Below are 9,274 nucleotides of genomic sequence, written 5' to 3' on the forward strand. Positions count from 1 at the left end.
TAAGGTTTCAGCAGGTCGTAAAAAACAGTGAATTCAGTTTCCTCAGAAGAAGAAAAAGAAATTCTGAAAAGTTTATGGAAACAATATTTTAGTGGCCAATTTTCTTTAGGCAAAACCTGAAATGAACTCCACAAATAAACCTGGTGAGATTTATTTGTAGACATTATTTTTCCTGAGTCATCAAAAAAGTTTCTGGTCATCTGGACTTTAAGTGGGAGAAACGTTCCATCGTCAATCAAGTGACTTCTTGAATTTCAGCTGACCGCAGGTTTCCCCAACCTTACAAATATTACATATTTCACTTTGTAAGGTTTCACAGATTTCACAGGTTTCCCCAATTCACAGATGGAAACTGACCTCATTGTTCATCGGTGGTGCTAGTTTCAGTCATTATGCAAATGTACTGTTTATAAGGTTGGAACCCTGCAGTCAGCTGAAACTCAAGAAGTCACCTGGATGATTGAGCATGTATCAAGACGATTGTTCCTGAGTAATAAGAGTGCAGCTGTGAGTTTGTAAAAATGCAGGTGTGTACTGTTGCTACAGAAAACCACAGTAACCACACTGAAATACTTGAAGTTCTTCAACAGGAAGTCTTTCAAACAGCAATCTGCAGACACCATCACGTCTTCCCTCTGATCTGTTCCCAATTGTTCCCATCCCGGCCTCAGAGACGCAGAGTTGGCGTGATTGATGACCTCCTTGGATGAGGTTTATTCACTTGAGAATTTGAGTTGTTTCAATTGCTTTCTTCACCTTTTAGTTTGGTGTGATCTGTTTTAAAACAGCTGATGAGTCAATCACTCAGTCCATTCAAACTGTGGACTTTGAAGCTAAAGGCTGGTCACCACTCCAGGCTCGCGTTTAAGTAGGTAATCCTCAGATGGATCTAGCACAACCTCGTCTGTCGTCCGTTAAAGCTGAGCAAGATAATCTAAGATATTAAAAAAGGTCTCCTGACCCGACCCAGCAGCGTCCTGTTGATGCCTGTTTCAGGATCTGGTTTCTGTCTGTGGTCTGTTCCTGTAAACAGGAGGTCCTCAGAAAGCACTGTGAGCCCGCTGGAGCCAGAATATGATGATGATGGTGATGATGATGATGATGATGCGTTTCTCAGCATTGCTGCATCTCCTCATTCTCGTCCAACCATATCGGACAATGTTTAGATGGGGAAATTAGGCTGGTGGTGTAGGAGCTTGATTGGTGGTTTGTGGTTAAGAGACAAGAGCATTGTGTCCAATCAGACTTCAGTGCACATGTGTAAACCACAGGTTACAAACAAACGCAGTGCTTCCTCTTCCTGTTTGAGTCGTTTTTGAATTAACCATGGAGCTCCGGGTCAGAAGGTTGGAGTGGGTGGAGCCATTAGTGCAGAGGGTCTCACAGTGTAAAGGCTGTGGACTGACGTCATGATCTGGATCCATGCGCTCCTGTGGCGATGCAGCAGAGGAAGCTGTGGGTGTTTTCATGGAGACAGAACTGGTTTCTGTTTGGACGGTCAGCTCTGAGGCGGGGAGAAAATGCTCGGCGTGGGCGGAAGTGTTTGAGTTTGAATGCTGTGAGCACAGCGATGTGTTCCTGACGCGTTTCTGTAGGTCCAGCGCCTTAATCAGGAAGAGGCCGAAAACTTCCTGCCACATGACCGTCAACAACGTCCTGTTTGCGACCTGGATAAGGCTGTCGTTATCACGTGACTGACTGCTCACTGAGCTTTCAGCAGGGCTGGGGTTAAAGACCGACAACATTCACGGCTGCTCGCTGCAGGTGTCACTCAGGGTCAGCAGATGCTGCACATCTGCCGCCTGCCCTCACGCATCACTTCCTTTCTGTGTGATCCTTCAAAACGTGATCAATACCAAAGTTTCCCTGCTTGTTATTCTGAGTGATGTCATCTACATCCCAGATTTACATCACTGTGTGTGTGTGTGTGTGTGTGTGTGTGTGTGTGTGTGAGATGATAGCAGCCCACGCAGACATGCGCTCAATATGACGTGAGTCAGTGCCACGTGTGTTGCCATGACATCAGTGGAACAACAACATGTCAGTGTTCCTTCTTACCTCCTTCTTCTTCTTTGCTGTTTTCATCTGGTTTGCTTCTTTGGTGTCTGTTTTAAACCCGTTTGTTGTAATTTTTGTGGATTTTTGACTGTTTTGTGTCTCTTTGAATCTCTTTGGTCACATTGGCTGGTACACGCCTACAAATCAGATGTGCTTCTAAGACCAAAACAAAGTGTATGTCAACTTCACAAAAGCACTCCAAAACAAGCAGCATATGTTCGTTTACCGCTGCCAAAAGTTCTGAGAGAGGAAACTCCACCTTCAGAAGTCTGTGGACACCTCAGTTATGTGGAGAATCCACAACACTCCTCAGAAATGAGTGAAAATGTTGTTATTAATATGTCAAGCATTAGAGTGATCTAGCAGGAGGTGGTGATGTCATACAGACAAAATAATCCACTGGATTCATATTTGTTTTCCAAATCTCAGCAGAGCAGGTGCTTTCCTGCACTGTATATAAAAGATGGACACAACTATCATGATGTCGTTCACTGGGTTTGACTACTTTGTATGGGTGGATTTTGTATGTCTAGCATCCTAGACTGTGTGGGAGCATCACACAGACACACCTTCCTGCTAACATAACATGTAACATCCAATCAAACTCGAATTTCACTCACTATTGAAGTGGAGCTCCGCCTTCTTGGACGGTCTGCTAGTAGAGTAACCTCACAACAGCCATATTATTGGTCACATGATGTCCAACAGCGCAAACACTGCCCAGGGGTCTAGTTCAGGTGAAGTTAGCAAACAGCTAGCAGCTACATCGACCTGTGTCACCATCCACCTCTCAATCACAGAGACCACGCCCCTAATAATGCAAACTTTAAGTGTTAATGTGAGTTCTGAAAATGTTATGAAGGAAGGGGAAAATTATCAATAAAGACCGGAACAGTTTGTGTATCAAGCTGTACATATGTTTATTAGTTTTAACATGGGAGTCTATGGGAGTGAACTCTGCTGCCTGGACACTAGAGGAGCTGCAGGGTTTGGCACTAAGCTTTTTATTGCTTCAGTCACTTGCTGTATAGCAATTCAGGGTCTGCAGCCTTAAAGTACGCAGCCTTAACGGTCCACAAGGGCCGCGTACTCAAAGACCGCTAAGGCCGGAAGTGCGAGGCTTGTGAAATGGGACGGTCTAGCCTCCGTCGCGCTGCCCAGGTTGCCTAGCAACCATGACACTAACAGCTGGAAACATTTCATACAGCATTGTTTGACAGAAATGAAGGAGAAAATCTTTTGTTCATTTGTTTGTTTGTTTCTACATGAGCTTTGATTTGATAAGTATCTGAGGCTGAGACCACGGGACTGTGAAATCATGATTATTGGGCTTCACTTCTGTACTGAACAGTCATTTAAGATTAGCTAGTCAATAACAATTAGCTTATGTTGTTCATGAGACTAAAGTCATCTCACTTTGGTAATGTAAATATAATATGGCCAATATTAAAGTTATCATTTCAATCACTATTAGTTATTACAGCAGTGAATGACTCTGTTTCAAATACTGAGCTGCAGTAAAGATTAAAGCTGCATTTATTTATATTTCCCGTCACCTTAAATCTTCACTGTATATATAACTGTGTTATATATAAGAGACAAATATTGTTCTTTTAATATGTTGGCATTACTAAATTTGTCTCAGTGCTTACTTTAAATATCCATAAAATCATCAAATGTTCTGTAAGATTAAGGTCGACTATTGAACGGCATATATTTTAAAGTAAAGGCTTTAAAACCAAGCTAGTACAAACATCGCTAATGTCACATAACTTTGCCGACATGTGGCCAACAGGAATGTTTTAATGTTCTTCGTTATTAAACATTTGCACATAAATAAGTGACATAATATTCAGTACTTGTTTTTAAAAGTTTACTCTTCGGGTTTTGTGCGCTATGCATTCTGGGATATGTTGGGCCACGAAGTCTACACCACCACATCCTTAAAATTCAGGGAAATGAAGAATGCATTAGCCTTCGTCGCGGCCTTTAAGGCTGCAGACCCTGAATTGGGATACAGCCACTGTCTGCAAGTGTTCAGGTAGGACCCTTCTCCTTAGTTTGGTTGCCGTGATGCAACCAAACTAAGTGTGGGTGGAGGCTTGTGTCCTTGTCTGTCTGCTGTTTTTTGTGGGCTTTTCTTTGTTTCTGGTTGGAGCTTTTTTTCCTCTTTATGGTTGTTTTCTATCCTCTGTGTTTGTTGGCTGGCTTTCTCTGTTTTGTGTCTTTCATGAAACCTTACTGACTTGAGTTTTCAGCTGAGTTCCTCCCACAAACCTTTTGCTCTGTGCCGATGAACTGAATTATTAAATGTTAATAACAGATGGAACTTTCATTGTGTGTGTGTGTGTGTGTGTGTGTGTGTGTGTGTGTGTGTGTGTGTGTGTGTGTGTGGGTGCGTGTGGGATGTGGCTTCTGGAACATTTTCTTCAGGCCAAATAAAGCTGCCCATGTAAACTCCACATTCCTGACTCTGCGGTGCGTCTGACTTTCTTTATGGAGGGAGGAGGCTATCTATGTGTGTGTGTGTGTGTGTGTGTTTGTGTCTTTGTGTGTGAGTGTATGTGTGTGTGTGTCTGTGTTTTTGTGTTTGAGTGTGCGTGAGGTTCACACACTTTGTGCTGACTGCAGTGAAAGCGGAGGGTCAGGGATAGCTAGACGTCGTCCTCTCTGCAGACTGAACAACTGGAACAACTCTGAAGATCTGGCAGGGAAACTACAGCAGCTACATTCACTACTGCGAGTACTGCAGTACAAACCTGAGGTACTTCATCTGCACACCCACAGACAAACCTGCTGTTCACTTTAAATTTAATCTTTCCTGAAGTACTGTCTGATACTTTGATAAAATACACTGCAGTCCTTACAGTACTTAGAATGTGCTTGTACTCCTGGGTGTAGCAGTTCCTCAGACGCCTCCCTTCCTGCACTCTGGAGACTTTTGAGACTGAATCTGTTCTTTAAACAAACCTTTAATCAGTCTGAGGACAAGTCTGCAGCCCATGTGACCTCAGGACATGCGCTGAAAGAACCACACACAAAAACACTCACACACACTCAGAGGTGAATTACATGCGATGAGAGCCCACACAGGGAGGATGACACTGAGGCAGCATTATGGTGCGTTATCACACCGCCCTGCAGGAGCTCTGTGATTACAGAGCAGCCAAAATTACACTCTGACTCTGCTGAACTCCAGAAAACCTGCAGGCAGGTCCAGAGTTTCAGCACACACACACTAACACACTACCACACATACCATGAAAACCATGGCTTTAACTTGAAGCAAATGCATTACACAAGTCTAAACTAGACCTGCCTTTAATGTACCTGTGTTTTCACCCAACACCTGTGTGCATTGTGTGGCTCACACTGATTGGCTGATGCTCAGTCTGGTGATATTACAGAGCTGCTGCAGTGTCCTGACAGAAGGTTTTACTGAAACTCCATGTTTTTGTTTCCACCTCAGATGATTTTCAACATCTCTGTTATTGCTGGGTTTATGCATATCTGAATAGTCTGCTGGATGGAGATGACAGAACCTGGATCATAACTGTGCAGGTGAAGGTGAGCCTGAGCCTGAAGCTGAGGACGAGATGTACTCTCTGTGCTCATCTGTTGATTAACACTTTTTCATTAATTTTTTTTTTTAATTTAACTTTTTATATCCGGTTTTTAAGTGATGTCGTGATGAATTCTGCTTCCGGGCCCAAACTACCCTGCGTTTAATAAGGCTGTTGTGTATTTAACATGTTTTAATGCTTTGTATCTTGTTCTATTTAATCTCAACAAGCCCCTAAAACATTCAGTGATCACTGTCAGCCTCTCACGGTTTTTATTATTATCGCTATTCATTTTAAAGCGCCATTTTTAAAACCTTACGATGTAACTACAGCCCAGCCCATGCAGCAATATATTAATGACTAACCTCGTATTGTGGATAGATTATCTCAGTTGTTCTCCTGGCTGAAGTTTGGTCCGTTTACAGCATCCTGCCATGCGATTGCATTTGTCCCGAACCTTCGGAATCCTCACGTTAACTTTTATTGAGTGGAAAAAAGTTAGCGTTCACCCTCCAGCTTGACTGTTTATATTATGCTAACATAGCTGTGTCGCTAGCGATCATGTAGCACATCATTATATACCAGCTAGCCCAACTTCAGTAACCCTAAGAACATCACTGCTGTTTACTTTCCTGTCTTCATTTATTTCGGGAGTGATAGAGCTGTGTGTCTTAATTTGTTTCGGAAATCCCTCAGTCAGAAAATGGTGTATTATATTTAGATGGAAGCTAGCAAGCTAACTCCCTGCTAACTTCTAACGCCATTAAATTTCATAAATTCGGTTTTCATGGATGCCTGGATGTTAAACTTAATTGTTACACTTGGTAAAGCAGGAACGCTGATCATTTTATTACAGATGAAAGACTTTAGACAGTTTTTAACTCTCAGTAATGCTGCAGTGATTGCTCATAATCATGTTCATGCAGGACAACAAGAACACCACCAACCTGTGACTCTTGAGATCTTTTTTCCTGGTTAATGTGCTAGTTGGTTTTTGCTCTAGGTTTTACTTCCTTTTTGTCTGATTGTCTTCATCTGTGTCTTGTTACCCTCCTGTTTTCGCCACTCCACTCAGGCTCTAATGTATCCGTCATCCTTTATCAGAGTATCTGCTCCCTGTAGCAGTTTTTGTGTTTGAATTCTTTAGTTCAGACTCTGCAGTGGGTCATATAAAAGTCTCTTTCTGTTATTTTCTCTGCCTGAATCCTTCAGTCGAGTCTTTTCCAGCCGACAAATGATGAGTCTCATTTTCTTCCTGCTGCTACAAATGTGACGTTTTCCAGGTTGTACAGGGGGCACTCTGCAGTTCCCCTAATAACAAGCAGAGGCAGCAGTGAGTCAGTCAGTCCCCATAGACTCCCATGTTAAACGTTTACAGCAGAAACAAACATGTTTACAGCCCGATACACAAGCTGTTTGGTCTCTTTTGATATATAGATGCTAATAAATGAGGAGCCTGTTTTTTTAAATAATCTGCTGGTGGTTGGGGGCCCATGACAGGTTTTCTGGCCTCTGTCCTCCACCCCTGGTGGCTGTGAAATGACCTCTGAGCTGCTCAGACGGTCTGTCTCGGCCTTCAAGGTCACTTCAGCTCTAATTTGCATAACATGGTTTGTTGGCTTCCCGCAGCTGAAGAGGACCTGGAAAGAACAACCCCAAACATGCAGCACACTATGAAACATCCAGCTGTGCAAGACGAGCAGAAACACCACAGCGGAAAAACTCTGACATGAAGTTTGAGTGTTCCAGCAGGAGAGAGACTTAAAATCACAGCCACAGGTGAAATATTTTCCAGGCCTCAAACGCAAGTTGACGTACATTAAACTCACCACGATCTTAAAGAAACCTTTTATTCAACAACACCTGTGAGCATAATAGGGTCAAACATCTGCATCCACAAACACATGGTAGGAAACGTGTGCAGCCTTTCTTTATGACAGTATAACTCACTCTAAATGAGTATGAATTTAACTGCATCAGATTCATTGTAAGGTGTTTACAGTGTTTTTGTTTGAACATTTTTAGCTTCAGTGAAGTTATTCTGTATTATATGGAGGATGCAGAGGGCAGGGCAGGGCAGATTTAGCAAGTTCAGAACAAATATTTAAATGCAAACAGTCATGCAAACACTAACCGTCAGAAAATCAGAAGAAGCTGTCTTGCTCTGTTTGTTTTTGGTTTTTTGTTTTTCATTTTTATGGGCGCTCTCAGGATTTTATTTTTATGGCATAAATAAACTGAACTCTGAGCTGCTTTGAGTTTAGGGACTGGTTCTTATACAGCGCTTTTCTACTCTGAGCACTCCAAGCAATTTGGACAACTTTGGCCTCTTTCACACATTCAGACTCTGATGGATGCACTGCGAGCAGCTTTGGGTTTTGGTCTTGTCCGAGGATATATGTCATGCAGATGGGAGCAGACGGGGATGGAACCTAAATTTTCTGTTTAATGTTTGCAGTTTTTTACTTCAGCTCTTTTATCCTTGTGTTGTTTACTGTGATGTGCACTCTGTCTACTTTGTCACTTTGAGGCTGTAAAACTAATAAAAAATTATCTTTGTGTTTTGTTTGCCTGTTTTTAGGTCCTCTAAATCACTGTGGTCGTGCTGTACAGACTATGCATGCATGTACCTGTGTTAAAAATACTCAGTATACTCTGCTGACTGCTTCAGCATGAAAAGCAGTGATGGATGTTCCAACAAGATCATCTTCTGTGTTTTTGTTCCTCCTGCGAGTCATTTACGATGTTTGGAGGGGAAAATAAAAACTCCCCTTCGGTGTCTTAAAGCTAAAGTAATGAGCCTGGTTGGAAAAATGAGACGAGAGGACATTGAGATGTTTGCGTTTAATGCTGGGACTAAAATAAATACTCGAGTAAATACCAGAAAATACAGCTGAAGTACAGTAATCAGGTAAGTGTACTTTGCTTCCACCTCAGACTGCTTTACTGTAAGTGTGGAAACGTACTGTTTCATAAGGTTTAGTTTTTTGGATCATGAACTTGGGTGTTGCCGAGTTTTCCTGATCATCCACAAACACTTTCCTGCTCAGAAAAGTGTTGCAGACCTGCAGCAGAGTGCACGCTCATCCTGTGCTTAGCTTTGGTGCCTTTTTCGTTTTCCTCTTGGCCTGGTGCGTCCTGGCTCTGGTGTGCTCTGGTTTGGCTCTGGGTTTGGGTGGGTCTGACTGTGTGGTTTGACAGGCTCGGTAGTTAGTGCCGGGCCGGGCCTGGGGCTGCTCTGGCTCCCAAGGCAAAGTCCAGAATAATGACTGGATCTAATTGGCCAGGCTGCGGGACTGACTGCTGACTCAGAGAGGCTGGCAGAGCAATTCAGTGATGTTATCCATGAAAGGAACACAGCTGGGATACATAAACACGACCGGATTCAGTTTAAAGGAGGCATATTTACACATTGTTCTTTAGGGCTCCACTGCAGACTTTTTTTTTTTAAACTCAAGTTGGGCTAAAAGCTCAGTTTATCCAGATTCTTCAGGTAAAAAACATAAGTAATGCTGAGAAAACAAGTTGGCTCAGGCAAGAAGAGAGTAATGCACAGAGAAAGGATATGAACCTTGCATATTGTGACTGCGGAGCTTTTTATTAACCAGCAGTCAGACATTAATCAGTGCTGTGAAGTCCAAAGTCCGTCCTAT

Source organism: Neolamprologus multifasciatus, chromosome 7 (assembly GCF_963576455.1).
Source record: "Neolamprologus multifasciatus chromosome 7, fNeoMul1.2, whole genome shotgun sequence".
NCBI classification, from domain to species: Eukaryota; Metazoa; Chordata; class Actinopteri; order Cichliformes; family Cichlidae; genus Neolamprologus; species Neolamprologus multifasciatus.